Consider the following 15,339-nt stretch of genomic DNA (forward strand, 5'->3'; position numbering starts at 1 on the left):
TGAGCTGTTTACAACTCTGTAAATTACAGAAAACCTGTAGTGTCACAAGTGATTTTTGTCCATAGTGACGCAAATGAGTTTGTCAGTAGAATGTTAATGATTATTGCCCAATGGATACAGACTGCTTTGGCATTGATTTGTAAATTCACTTTAGCAGGCCTGTTTGCCTATATATGTGTGTCCTTTGCATTGTCCTTTAAATCGGCTGTAACATACTGGTTCCCTTAATAAATTAAATAAAATCTTTGACACGCGTTCCTTTTATATTTGTGTGAGAATCATGATTTTACAGTTTCCTAAAAATTATCCTTTAACAATATTTTCCTCATTTTATGTATTTCTTACAATGGAAGTGTGTTAACCTTTATAATTGATTAAAATTTTAATTATTTCTAAAAATCAAAGTTAATTAAGCATTGGTTTGAAGTAATTTTGAACATTCTAGAGTAGACAATATCAAGGATGGGTCTTTTGTTTTTTGAAAATTTTTAAATTAAAAAAATTGTGGTAGGGCTTCCCTGGTGGCGCAGTGGTTGGGAGTCCGCCTGCCGATGCGGGGGATGCGGGTTCGTGCCCCGGTCCGGGAGGATACCACATGCCGCGGAGCGGCTGGGCCCGTGGGCCATGGCCGCTGAGCCTGCGCGTCCGGAGCCTGTGCTCCGCAACGGGAGAGGCCACAACAGTGAGAGGCCCGCGTACCGCAAAAAAAAAAAAAAAAAAAAAATGCGGTAAAATACACATAAACATAGAATTTACCATCTTAACCATTAAGTGTACAGTTCATTGAAATTAAGTATATTCATAGTGTTGTGCTACCATCACCATCATCCATCTCCAGACTTTTTCATTTTCCCAAACTGAAACTCTACTCATTTATCAATAACTCCCCATTCCACCAACACCCCTCCTACCTGCCAGCCCCTGGCAACCACCATTCTACTTTCTGTCTTTATGAATTTGAGGCCTCTAGATGTTTCATTCAAGTGGAATCATGCAGTATTTATGACTGGCTTATTTCACTTAGCATAATGTCTTCAAGGTTCATCCATGTTCATAGTGTGTCAGAATTTCCTTCCTTTTTAAGGCTGAATAATATTCCGACACATGTATATACCACATTTAATTTATCCATTCATCCTTTGATGCACACTTTGGTTGCTTCCACCATTTGGCTCCTGCAAATAATCCTGCTATGAACAAGGGTACAGTACTATCTCTTGGAGTCCCTGCTTTCAGTTCTCCAGAAGTGGAACTGCTGGATCATATGGTAACTCTGTTTTCAATTTTTTGAAGAAATGCGCTACCGTTCTCCATAGCAGCTGCATCATTTTCCATTCCCACCAACAGTACACGAGGGTTACAATTTCTCCAATTACCCCGCCACCTCCTCACCCCACAACTCAGGAAAACTGGATTTTTTCCTCATTGTTTTCCGAAGTGTTGTGCTCCCTTTTGCCTCTAGACCTTGGCATATGCTCTCTTCTCTCCCTAGAGTCCTGCCTGCCACTTCCCACCCAAACCCAGTGCATCCTTCAGATCTTCGCTTAAATGCCATTTTCTCAGGGAGGTTTCTCAATTCCATAGATTAACTTTTCCTATTGGACTTCTATACACACCCTCTTCTGTTGTAACACTTGCCACAATTCCTTATTACTTGAATCATTTAGTTGTCTAGGGCAAGGATAAATTCTTTGAGGGTAGGGATAGTGTTGTTTGGTTCCACCCTAAAATCCATCTTGATGGCCTGGCCCATAGTAGCCACTCAACAAATCCATTTTATCTCTTTCCGCCATGTATCCTTTCACATAGTATCCACGGAATTCTCTTACAGATGACTGTCTGGTCAAAATATATTGTTAATGCATTTTAGTAAAGTTGTTGGTTGTTTGAATGTTTTTTTTTTTCCAGCATAGAAAACAATGAGATACAGGGTAGCTCCAATATTTATGACAAAAAAGTGTAGCCCTGTGGTGGTAACTTTCTACGGTAATAAAAGATGATTGCACCAAGTGTGGCATCTGATTCTAGATCTGGGCTCTTTGTCCCATGGGCCTCTGAGTTTATCACAAGGCTGAGTGAGAAACAAAGCATGAATCACAATGTGGCAGGAATGAATTATTGCTGAGATTAGTACCCGTCTGTGTAAGCTGATCCTCAGGCCCTAGCATAGCTTTCTTTTCTGCAGAGAGGCCCTATGGTAAGGCAGGAATCTATTTACAGTGCCCTACGTTTCCAGATAATAGGGGGCTCGCAGAGACTAATTCTAAAGGGACTAATGCTGGGGCCCCTGTTAGCCTACATACCGTCACGTTGTAAAGTCTGGGGAGCAAAGATCAGTGTGCTGTTATAGGGTGTCCTCAGAGTCCCTATATCAGTCTTTATATTTTACTCTCTCCACATAATAAGGCCCTAAACATTGTTGTTGGTCTTCCAGTGGCAAATCCAGTTCAGTAGGTTATAGAATAAAAATTAAACCATGAAAAAAAATTAAACTATGATCATTCTCTTTTTAAATAGCATTAAAACAGCCTGAAGTGAACGAAGACTGTCCACGTCATTAGCTTTCCTTGTTGACCTATAGCCTGACAACTGGTTTCAAGTTTTGTGTGCCCAATATTGTAGAGAATAAATAGATAACCTTTGACATCCAATTTAAAGTAGCCCCCAATTAGCTCAGTATCACATCACCCTAATTTATTTTCTATATAGAACTTATCACTACCAAATGTTTTCTTACTGTGTATTGACCTATTTATATTCTGTATCTCCCACTGCATTGTTAAGTTCCAAACTCTAGGGACCTTGCTGGTCTTGTTTGTGGCTATGTCTCAGCACCTGGAATAGTGCCTAGCTCGCAGGAGGTACTCAATAAATATTCTTAGTTTGTTAAGTAAGTGAAAGAAATTTTGTAAAATTCCTACACGGCAAAAGGAAGATACAGCATACATCATTTTAAAAAATTGATGGTAAAATACACAGAACATGAAATGTATCATCTTAACCATTTAAGTGTACAGTTCAGTAGTGTTAAGGGCATTCACATTGTTGACTCTACATAAATGTTTTCATCTTGCAATACTGAAATTCTTTACCCATTTAACAACTCTCCGTTCTCTTGTCCTCCCAGGCCCTGGCAACTACTGTTCTACTTTCTGTCTCTGTGACTTTGACTACTGTATGCAAGTTATGTAAGTGGAATTACACAATATTTATCCTTTAGGAACTGACATTTCTTTTAGCACAATGTCCTTAAGGTTCATCCATGCTGTAGCATGTGTCAGAATTTTATTCCTTTTTAAAGATGAATAATATTCCATTGTATGTATAGACCACATTCATTCATTAATCGATGGACATGGGTTGTTTCCACCTTTTGTCTATTGTGAATAATAATGCCATATTAGTAAATCTATTTATTTTTTTTTTTTTTAATTTGGCCTCGCGGCATGTGGGATCTTAGTTACCTGACCAGGGATCAAACCCGTGCCCCCTGCAGTGGAAGCACGGAGTCTTATCCACTGGACCACCAGGGAAGTCCCCAGTAAATCAATTTAAATTTATTCTATATCATTTCTGTGTGGTGATTGACTATCTAAAGCAAAAATCTACTTGCCATCCCTCTTGTACATATCAGAAGGTACCACAGGATATCATGCCACTTAAAAAGAAAAAAAAATTGCTTAAGTTTTATCTTCTAGAGGCTTCTAACCCTTCTTGGCCTAGCATCAAGGCTGCCTCCTTCACAAAGGTGGGGATGCATGGTGGGGGTAGGGCTGGTCCCAGGAATCAGTAGCTGTGCTTACATAGCCTGCTTCTCTTCAACCCTGTCCATTTCCATCTACTGCAGGGAAAGAAGATTTACCAGGCCACAGACTACGTTCATTTAGGTCATTATTTTATATTATGAAAACATTACCTCTCACTTTGATTACTTTGTCATAGTACCTGGACAAACAGTTGAAAATTAGTAGGCATATTACAATGAGGATAATAATCAAAATGCATCTTTGTATTATTCTTGGAATGTGTTTTTTTCTCTCAATGGTTAAAGCAGATATACAATGTATGTTTAATAGGCCACAGACAGGCTGTTTTGGTTAGCCTAAAGTTCAAATTAAATCATGTATAAGTCAGAATGACTTCCCCATACCTCACTATATGAAAATTTCTTCCATCATTTTCCCCCTTTTAATTGCAAATCTTTCCATAGAAAGCATTGATAATCAATATATTTTTCCAGCTTTGCCAGAGTGGCTCAGTTGCCTGCTCTGGGTCCATTCCTGTCCCTCAGTGTAGGCCTACTTTTTGTTTATATATTGGCCTGGTTATCCACATTGGGGAAATACTAATCAGACATAACAAACAAGTACAGAGGTATGCTGATGGAGAAATATTTTATAGGCTATATGCTTTATCACTTATACCCAATTGTCACATAAGCATTGTACATGTGCATTTAGCAGTAAACTTAAAGCCAGCAGTGATACACATCATGAGTAGTTATACGCCGTGACAACTTCACTAGACAGTTTTTTCCATCCTGAACATTGGGGTCAAAAATATGATTTGAAGCAAAACAACAGCTTTCCATTAGAATTCTTTAAATCTCTTACCCAGTTCAGCAGTGTGAACTGAAAGTTATCAAATGTTTTCCATATAATTTAACATACCAAATAACCATAGTTACTTTAATGTTTCTTCTAAGATGCTTAGGGGCCCTTTGGAATACTCAAAGTTAGCTAGAGAAAGAAACTTATAATCTGTTATCAAAAGCAGCTCAGTATTCCAGGAAAATTTTGTTCTCTTAACAGGGAGAAAGAAAACCAAATTCCTGTCTTGTACCAGCTTACTATTAATAACAAAGTTCAATGACCTAATTAAATCCAATCTAATTCTAATCGCTCCTGACAATGTACAAAATTCTTTTCTCAAAGTTCCATTTTTCCACAAACCTTTTATCACTTTTTGTATCCATATGCTTTGTTCCTTATTCTTCCCCATCCTGAAACAACCAGTGCTAGGAAAAAAATATTATCATCATTTTTCCTAAACAAAAATATCTCCATTCTTTGTACCTTCTCTCACCGACAACACATATCCTACTTGCTTTACACACTGAAATGCTTCCTTTGTCATTTTCAGTAGCTTTAATTACATATGACAATTTTTAACCCTTAAAAGCCTTAACAAAACCAAGAAACAAGTAACTGTTATACCAGCATTTACTGATTGGCAAACTTAAGAACATATTCCATAACCTCTAAAAACTTACATTTTCCTCATAGCATCATTTCTCTTTAATGTGGTATATCATGCATGTTTAATAAACCCAAACATCTTTTGAAGTACTACTAATTAACCCAAGGCTGAACTCTCAGGTAAAGTGGGATGTGCTTGTATTTCAAGGACATGATAAGAGTTAACTTAAGCTTTCTCCAAGGCATATTTTTGTTCTCTCAGGGTCAGAATTCTGAAAACAGTATTTTTATCAAGCTAGCTTTCTCTAACTGCATATGCAAAAAGAACCAGTTTTGGAATTTCAAAAGTTTCATCTTAACTAATTTTCTCTGGAGTTTGAAGAATACTGTTGCCATACATCGTTTAAAAAAATCATCAGGCTTCCCTGGTGGCGCAGTGGTTAAGAATCCTCCTGCCAATGCAGGGGACACGGGTTAGAGCCCTGGTCCGGGAAGATCCCACATGCTGTGGAGCAACTAAGTCCGTGTGTCACAACTACTGAGCCTGCACTCTAGAGCCCGCGAGCCACAACTTCTGAAGTCCGCGTGCCTAGAGCCCGTGCTCCACAACAAGAGAAGCCACCGCAATGAGAAGCCTGCGCACCGCAACCAAGAGTAGCCCCCGCTCCCCGCAACTAGAGAAAGCCTGCGCGCAGCAACGAAGACCCAACGCAGCCAAAACTAAATAAAATTTTTTAAAATCTTTCTTTTTCTTTAGTCAAAATTTCATAACTAAAATTTTTCTAATGAATTGAACGTGAATTTCCCATTTTACAAAAGACAACAAAGGTAGCAATCACACAAATGTAATATAAATTCACACACGGAAGACAGAACTGTCAGAAATCCGCCAAGAAAATGACCAATACGGAGTCCCAAAAACTTCCCCAACACAAATGGTCCTTGATGTCAGACACATATCAGAACCAACTGGCAAAAATGACCAAGAGCACTTTGTACTCACAAACTGCCCTTGAAGTCAAACACAAGTCAGAACCAATTGGCAAAAATGCCCAAATAACACTTTGTGCTCACAAACGGTCCTCAACAGTAGACACACGTCAGAACCAATTGGCAAAAATGACCAATAGCACTTCGTGCTCAAAAGAGAAGTTTGCCGGGGTGCACACCGGTGGACTTACTCGGTCTTGGAGCTCGTCAGCTCATCCAGATGCATGTTTCCGTTCCACCAAGGAAAAGCATACACTGCCACCCAATGCCAAGCAGGGGAGAAACAGGGAGGATCCCCGAAACACATGGTTTCGGCAGCTGCTAGGAACGTCCCCCAAAATCCCCCTCGTGGGGCCAGCGAGCCTTGGCCAGCGGGCTCCTCCCGGCCATCCTGGCGCGCCGTCATGGCTGCGGCTCCGCTTGGGGAAAGCGCCGAGAGCCAGATGTCGCGAGAGCACAGCCTCACGTTGGAAGCCCAAGAAACTTACCAAATGTGAGGATCCCGCTGCTCGCCCCTCTAAAGCCAATAAACAGGGAAGGTTGGTGGAAAGGAAAGTCTGCTTTGTTTCGGAGGCGGCAACCTGGGAGGGGAGGGCGGACTTCTGTCCAAAGACGGATTCGGCCCCCCCCCACCCCGCCACAAACTGACAATCAGCGGGCAAGAGCTTTTATAGACGGAGGGAGGGGGCTACATGCAGAAACAGCAGAGTCAGCTCTGACAGTCATCTACAGATGGTCATGCAGTGGTCTGAACAGTTTCATCTTGATTGTTTTAAGTTCAGTTAATCTTCAGTTCCAGGGTCAATTTGTTCCCATTTCTTTGAGGCCAGTTCTCAGAATTGTGGCAGCTTATGTGATGCTACAGCCTGGTCATCATGTAGTTAACTTCTTCCACCTGGTGAGGGTTTCAGTATCTACAAGACAGCTCACAGGACACGGCTCAGAATATGATCTATAGCCCCTGAGGAGGAATTAAAGGTCCTTGACTTTGCTTAATGAATAAACTATTATTATTTAGTCTTATTGGACTGTTTTCCTTTGTTTCTGCATTTTCTCACTTCTCTGATTAAACTGATTCTTTAGCTAAAGTTTTTCTATAGACAAAAGGCAGGTTGAGGACATGAGGGGCAAGGACCCTACTCTGTTTCATTAGAAGAAATCTTTTTCATTTTTGTGGCAGAAAAGAGGTTAATATTTCATATCTCTGGTAAATCAATAAGAACACAATATCACAACAAAAAATGGGCAAAGAAAATGCACAATCACAGAAGAGAATAAACACCTAATAAGCATATTCAAAGGTGATCAACTAAATGACCCTTTTACTCACATAAATACAAAATAAAACGTGAGGGAACCATTTTTTCTCTTTTTAAATTGGACAAGTTAAGGGGAAAAAATGTTACCAATTTTGGCTAAATTTGGGGAAAAGTCACTGGAGGAGGTAGAGTAAGTGTTCTATTTCACAAGAGACGTTGCAGTTTGTTTTGAAAGCCTTAAATATGTGACTTCTCTTTGATTTCTCAATTAACCTTCCAGGTATTTTCTCCAAGGAAATAAACAGAGTATGTGGAAAGATTTAGCTATAAGGATATTCACCGTAGTGCCCTTTATAATAAGCAGATTATAAAATAGTACTGAAGCATGAAACCAATTAAGTTAAAAAAAATTGTGTATAGAAAAATACTAGAAGCAGATATACCAAAATGTTAGCTGTTCTTGGAGTGATGGGATTCACAACCGATCTTATTTTCTTTGAGCTTTTTTTTTTTTTTTGGTGGTGGTTCGCGGGCCTCTCACTGTTGTGGCCTCTCCCGTTGCAGAGCACAGGCTTCGGACGCGCAGGCCCAGCGGCCATGGCTCACGGGCCCAGCCGCTCCGCGGCATGTGGGATCTTCCCGGACCGGGGCACGAACCCGTGTCCCCTGCACTGGCAGGCGGACTCTCAACCACCGCGCCACCAGGGAAGCCCTCTTTGAGCTTTTATACATTTTCAAAATTTCCTTTTTCTGGATTGTTTTAAATTTGAAAAAGATTACTTTTAAAAGTTCATGGCCAACTAAGTTTCTCAATTTCTCTAACTTTGAAGTCAAGCCCCATATTCTTATGACACTAATTTTTCTTCCATAATTGTGAATGTACAGTCTTTTATGGCTGTAACTAGGCCTGGTCTTACCATTCCTAATGTGAAAAGTGGAAGAGCTGAATTCTCTTTTGATGTCACATCAAGTCATTCACAGAAATGTACATGCAATAAACAATATGCACATATACCAGAAAGAAAAACTGGGTGGTATTTTTCTGTATTTCCAAGTATTTTTCATGTTTACGCATGATACAGAAACACTCTTTACCTAGCAACAAATAGTAAGGGCAAAATTCAACATATAAATCAGTCATGAGCCTCACAATTCACATTTGGCATTGACTTTGAACTTCAAAAATATATTTGGCAAATATGTTGTAGACTGGTAAACAGAGTACCCATACAACAAATTTTCTCATTTTTACATTACTTCTTCTTTCAGAAAGTCATTTTTATTAATGTCTTATTCATAGTAGTGGTGAGTACTGTATACCTAGAAATAGTAAGAAACATATTTTCTTTTTTTCTTCCTGGAACTCTGAATACACTTTCCTGTGGTAGCTAAGCAGAAAGGACAATCCTATGAATGACCTAATGTTATGTTTACAATGTCATGCTATGTGAATTCTAAATACATGTGAGCAATGCATTGAACCTAGTAACACAGGCAAAGACCATATACTTTTAGTCCATAAACTTCAGTTAGGAAGTTTCAATTAGATTTAAGAGGAAATTTTAGCTTAAAAATATCAAACAGAACTATAGTGGCTTTATGGGAAACTATTGCTCCATCCCATAAGATTTAATTATTTCGGATGAAGTAAAAGTGAATAAATTTAACAAGCAGTTGTTATGACTGAAGGGTCCTCTGGACTTGGGAATGAAAAAAGATATAAAAAAGGGTCTGCCTCCTGATTTGAGGACAAGATAATCCCCTTGCCTGGACACTTGCAGAACATACTTGTTTTCTGACACTACTTGATGAGTAGAAAACAGTGTAGAATCGTTCTGGAAAGTTTTTTGTCCTGTCTTGCTCCTGTGCACAGCTTTGTTTCACATCAGCAGACAGAAGTGGGGTGAATTTCACTGAAACAACTAAAATATGAGAGATAAAGGAGTTATACATCACTAACATCTAGATGGCTATCGAAACATGCAGAAATGCATATTACTCACTTTACGGTTGGCATGAGATTTGTTTAGTGGCTAGGAAGCAAACGTTAAAAAATCGAGACCTTTCTAAGCATAAGCTTTTAAGACCATTTTCTCCTCAGTTCAGCATTCCTCTCCACCTCAATCTTGTAGAAGCAATTCAGAACAGAACCTGTTAAACTTGCAAAACTTGTCAGTGTGAAGCTTGATGCCATCAGTCAGGCATTTTATCAGTTTTTCAGTTCACCTGGATCAATAACAACACATAATGTTTACAACCGGACAGGCATACTTCAGTCCATGACCCAGTTACCCGTCAGAAAGACATGGACAAAACCCAGCAATGGAGAAATGGGCAAACCCACCATAGTATGTGCAAATAAGCTAACGCTGGGGCTGGAAGGACCAAGAGAGCAGGGACTCTAATCTTCTTATTTTCCTGATGTGAATTCAGAGGTGCAGAGAGGAGAGGCGACTTCAGAATGATGGAGTGAAGGTAACTGGCACCAGCTTTGACACAGAGCAGACCTTCTGTGTCCACCAGTTCTGCTGTGCATTGCTTACCATTGGGCCCATCTGAGCTCTCAGAAGCTTAACTTTTGTCTTCAAGTTAAAATGGAGCAGTTAGTTTCTACTCAACAGGATTGGTATAAGGATGAATGAGATAACCTTTATAAAATAGGTAACATAAAGTAGGTACTTAAAATAACATTTTATTAACATTAATGAAACTGAATTAATCTGTATTTGAGTGATATCAGCTTAAACCTCATTATACTCTTTATATAGTGTTTCTAAAATTTATAATAAAAATGGGAACCTAGAAATCTTAAGAGCATAGCGGAGAGCAGTGTGTTCATATGGGTGATGTGGTAGTGACTTGAAATAAAAGGTAATATTTAGGTACATCTAGTTTTCTGTAGCTACAGGATATATGATAAAGAGGCAACATATGAGATGGTGGCATTAAAACAAGGGTGTCCAGTCTGCAAACCAGTGAGAGCATGAACCCTAGGCTCATACTACTTTTGTCTTTAGACCTGAGGTGTTCATTCTGTAAATCCAATTCAAGTGTTGAAAACCTAGACGCTTTTATTTTTTTTATTATTATCTTTTTTTGGTGGTACGCGGGCCTCTCACTGTTGTGGCCTCTCCCGTTGCGGAGCACAAGCTCTGGACGCGCAGGCTCAGCGGCCATGGCTCAGGGGCCCAGCCGCTCCGTGGCATGTGGGATCTTCCCGGACCGGGGCACGAACCCGTGTCCCCTGCATCGGCAGGTGGACTCTCAACCCCTGCGCCACCAGGGAAGCCCTAGATGCTTTTAAAATTGAGTTCGTTTTGCAGAAGGAATTATATAAAAATGTTAGAAGTTGATTCTGGCCAATTTTTTTTTGGCCATGCTTTGCTGCTTGCAGGATCTTAGTTCCCCAACTGGGGATTGAACCCGGGGCCACAGCAGTGAAACACCCAGTCCTAACCACTGGACCACCAGGGAATTCCCAATATCTGGCCAATATTGATACAGAAGTCTAAAGCTTATTAAAAAATTTTTTTCTCAGTCATTGAAAATGTAATGGAGCATTTCTGAAAGTAGAATGTACATATATAATTGGACAATGCAAATGCAAAATTCCAAATTGGAATAATACAATTCAAATGTAAATTCCAAATTGGAATAATACTTAGTTAAGGGGATGCAAAATACAGTCACAGCCGGTATAATGAGGAATACAGAATCAAAAGAAAGTGAACACATTGGGATTGGAACCTCTCTTTAAGAAACCTGGAGGATGGTCAGTCGATAGATACCCTCTTCTGTTATCAGAACCCAGCTACATGGTATTTGATTTGAATATGTTTTAAATTTCATGGACCATTGATTTCATTAGAGTACAATTCATGAACAATTCTGATCATGATGTTACTGGGCTGCTGGCCAAGTTAGCTGGTCGCTCTGCTCTAAATAACAGATTTAATTAATTGAAAGACACGTGCTCCCTCTTTTGCCTGGGGACCTGCTGATCCCATGGGGAGGAGGTTGGCTTTAGACGATTAGTCAGCTGGAATGCTCCCTGGAGAAGTAATGACCTAATTCAGAAGTGCTAAATTGTTCATCACATCACCTATGAAAAGTTACTTATTGTTGGGGCAATAAAACCTACCTCATGGAGGTGAGAGTGCTTATCTATAAATGGTTAGGAGAGGAGGAAGTCTCTTGAGAGAAATGTATAAGGTATGTACATTGTGAAGTGCGTGATAAGGCAGGTGAAAGTAAAAGAGAGAACATTGGTAAGAAATGACATACTGGTGAAGATTGAGCTAGTTTAAAATCCGTTTGTAACAGACTTGAGATAATTTGGCAATGTGTTTTACATTTATATATAATTAAAGTGAATTACGACCAATCTTCACTACACAGCATGATATCTCAAAGACTGAAAATACTGAATCGGTTGGCCTTTGCTGCATAAAAATTATACAACCATTTCATGGCTTGAAACAATAGTATTTTATTATTTCTTTTGAGCCTATGGCTTGGCTGGGTGATGCTTCTGCTGGTCTTGTCTGGGCTTAGTCACGTGTCTGTGGTATCTGGCCTGGGGGCTGGGCTATGCTGGGACAGCTGGGTTGCCTAGCACAGCATGGCCTTTCTCCTTAGGGTCATCCTGCAGGAGGCTGCCTAGGGCTGCTTCACCTGTGGCTTCAGGGTTCTACCAGCAATAGAGGGCAGCTCTGATGCACAGGCACTCTTCAAGCCTCTGCTCACATTTGCTAAGTCACATGGACAAGCTCAGAGTGAGTGGGGAATGGATTTTCTGGGGTCTGGATAAAGTGTGATGAGAGCAAATCCGGGCCATTACTGCCACCATCTATCACAGGTATGTTCAACCATCTTCGAATATGAATGTCAAACTATCTCAGGAATGTTTACAACCAAAGAGTAGAATTCAGCTAGATCTGCTGTCCAATACAGATATATGTCATTAGGTATGTACATATGTATTCATCTAAGTAAAAGTAATTTAAAATGTTCTAGTGGCCACATTAAAAATAAAAGAAACAAGCAAAATTAATTTTAATACTATACTTATATTGAACCTAGTATATCCAAAGTAGTAGAATTTCAACATGTCCTCATTATAAAAATTCCAAATGAAGGATTTACTATTTTTTGTACTAAGTCTTCAAATCTAATATATATTTTACACTCAGGGCACACCTCCGTTCATACTTGGTCCATACCAAGTGCTTAATAGCTTCCTGCGGCTGGTCACTGTTGTTGCACTGGTCGGCACAGATGGAGATGTTAACAGATGGGACAAGCGGGAGAAGGGGGATTGGAAGACTGGGATTAATGGACAGTCTGTATTCAGGGCAGTCATCCCCTCCCAACCATGCACACAAACCTGGCAGCAGAGGGTGGGAGGTGGCGGAGGGAGGCTTTGTTTAAGAAATGGAATGAATGCCCATAATATAATCCATCATATTAATAAATCAAAAGAAAACAAATAATCATACTAAAAGGTTCTTTTTTGTTAAAACTCAACATGAATTACTAATTAAGACAAATCAACGACCACAACAAAAACCCTAGTGAAATAAAAGAGAGAGAGAATTCCCTCGGTGGTAAAGAATATCTACTTTAATCAGTAGCCAATATTATAAGTGGTGAAATAGCAGAAGCTTTCCTGATAAGTTCAGAACTAGTTTTCAACAATGACATGGAAGGGCTAACCAATGAAATTGGATAAGAACCTAAATTGAAGGGTAGAAATATTGGAAGGAAGAAGTAAAACAGAAAAAAAAAGGTCCATTCACAACAGCGACAATGATACAATTAACTTAATAGGATTTCTATGACGTAGAGGATTAAAAATGACTACATATTCTTTGCCACTTTGTCTATCAAATGGTAGAGTCTAATTAAGTTCCTTCCCTCGTTGGCTGGGGTTGGCCATGTGACTTGCCTTGGCCAACGAGAACACCATGTATAACTAAACAGAGGCTTGATAAACACTTGTGTAATGGAGCCTGTCCAAGTAAGTAAGCTAGTCTAGTGGATGGATGGAGGATGAGAGGAGTCTTGGAAGACAATCAAGGCACCCAGCTGAAAGCTAGCACCAAGTCCCCCTGACGTGCGAGTCCATCTTGGACCTTCCATCTCAGCCAGCTGAATGCAGTTGGATGACTGAGCCCAGACCAGACCAGAGGAAAAAGCACTCATCAAAGTCTAGAGAAATAATACATAGTAAACCATTAAGTCTTGGGGTAGTTTGTTATGCAGAATAATTAACTGATAAAGAACACTGCCATAGAATCCTAGAGTTGTAATTATTTTAAAAAACATTGAATTGCATTCCCTTATAACAAAGGGATACTAGAAACTAGGATTAGAGAGTTTAAATGAGGGATGACATTGACAGGCTTGGTCCAGAAATCTAGTTTCCATCAATGCATTAATTTATTCATTATTCCACCAAGCATTCATTGAGTGCTAACACTGAGCCTGGTGCTGGCAACAGAAAGATCAAACTAGCTCCGTTTAGAAGACAAGATAGAATTATAAGTAAACAGTCATGATGCAGAGATAGACACTATAAGAAAGGCATGTACAAAGTGCTATTTCCGGGAACTCAGGGTCAGGGTGGGAGGGTCACAGAAGTGACATTTGCACTGGGTCATAAAGGATTAGTAAGATGTTGTGCATCAGAGAAGGCTGGGAAAGGACAGTCCAGGCAGAGACAGAGGGAGCGAAGGCCCAGAAATGTCTAAGTGACGGCTGGTGTGGGGAATCATGAGCACTCTGCAGCCTGGTGACAGGAGGACTTGATTTGACCTTTGCCCTTTGTGGGCCTAGCTCTTCCTAGTTCTTCAATCCATTTTGGGTTACCCTCCCCCAGAGAATCCTCATTTCAGCTAACTCTTCACCAACCTTTTTGCAAAAAGTTCCCGCCAGGGTCTGTAAATTTAAATGGACACATCTTGCAATATTTTGCTAGAGGGTTCAGAATTTATACTTTGTCTCCTCTCTGCTGTTCTGCCTTTACTATGACATACGTTTCGCTGCTGATTAATTTTATCCTAATAGACAGGTGAACATAATTCCCAGCATGACTTTTGGAGATAGTCTGCACTTGTAAAATGAACTGATTTATTTCCTTCTGGGCAGAAGATGGAAGAGGAGAACCCTACAAATTCACACCCACTCTGCTTCACCACATCTCCCTGTGTCATCAAAACATGCCCTTTAGTTTCCATGCTGTGAATCTGAATATCATTTATTGGAATTTGGCCCAGTGTTCCTCATTGTCTACAGACATAACTAGAGAAATGTGTTTTCTGGGAGTTTTAAAATTCCAGTCTAAAGTCTAGCTAATCTTTTTATCCCTGTAGATAAATAGGAAAAAATGTATCAAACATTGTTTTTATTTTTACTAGCCCACATCCTCAGTCAGAGGTTGTGCTGTTGACAGTAATAGGAAATCAGGTTCTTTTCTAAACACCTGACAAATTACTTGTTCCTGGTGAATATAGAAATAAATAGCTCTTATTTTAAGGCTGGATTATACTATTCCAGTGCTTAAAGTAAAACTGAACAGAAAATCATATCAAACCACTTGAAAATAAAGAAGGTCGTGATATCATCTTGTCTCCTTATTTTGTGGGTTGAAAGTATGTATACATTGTCACACATGCTTCGTTCTCATTTCAATGACATTTTAATTATTTTTTTTATTTTTGGCAGCATTGGGTCTTCGTTGCTGCATGTTGCAGTGAGCAGGGGCTACTCTTCGTTGCAGTGTGAGGGCTTCTCATTGCGGTGGCTTCTCTTGTTGTGGAGCACGGGCTCTAGGCGCGCGGGCTTCAGTAGTTGTGGCTCACGGGCTCAGTAGTTGTGGCTTGCGGGATTAA

This window comes from Physeter macrocephalus, chromosome 20, assembly GCF_002837175.3.
Source record: "Physeter macrocephalus isolate SW-GA chromosome 20, ASM283717v5, whole genome shotgun sequence".
NCBI lineage: Eukaryota > Metazoa > Chordata > Mammalia > Artiodactyla > Physeteridae > Physeter > Physeter macrocephalus.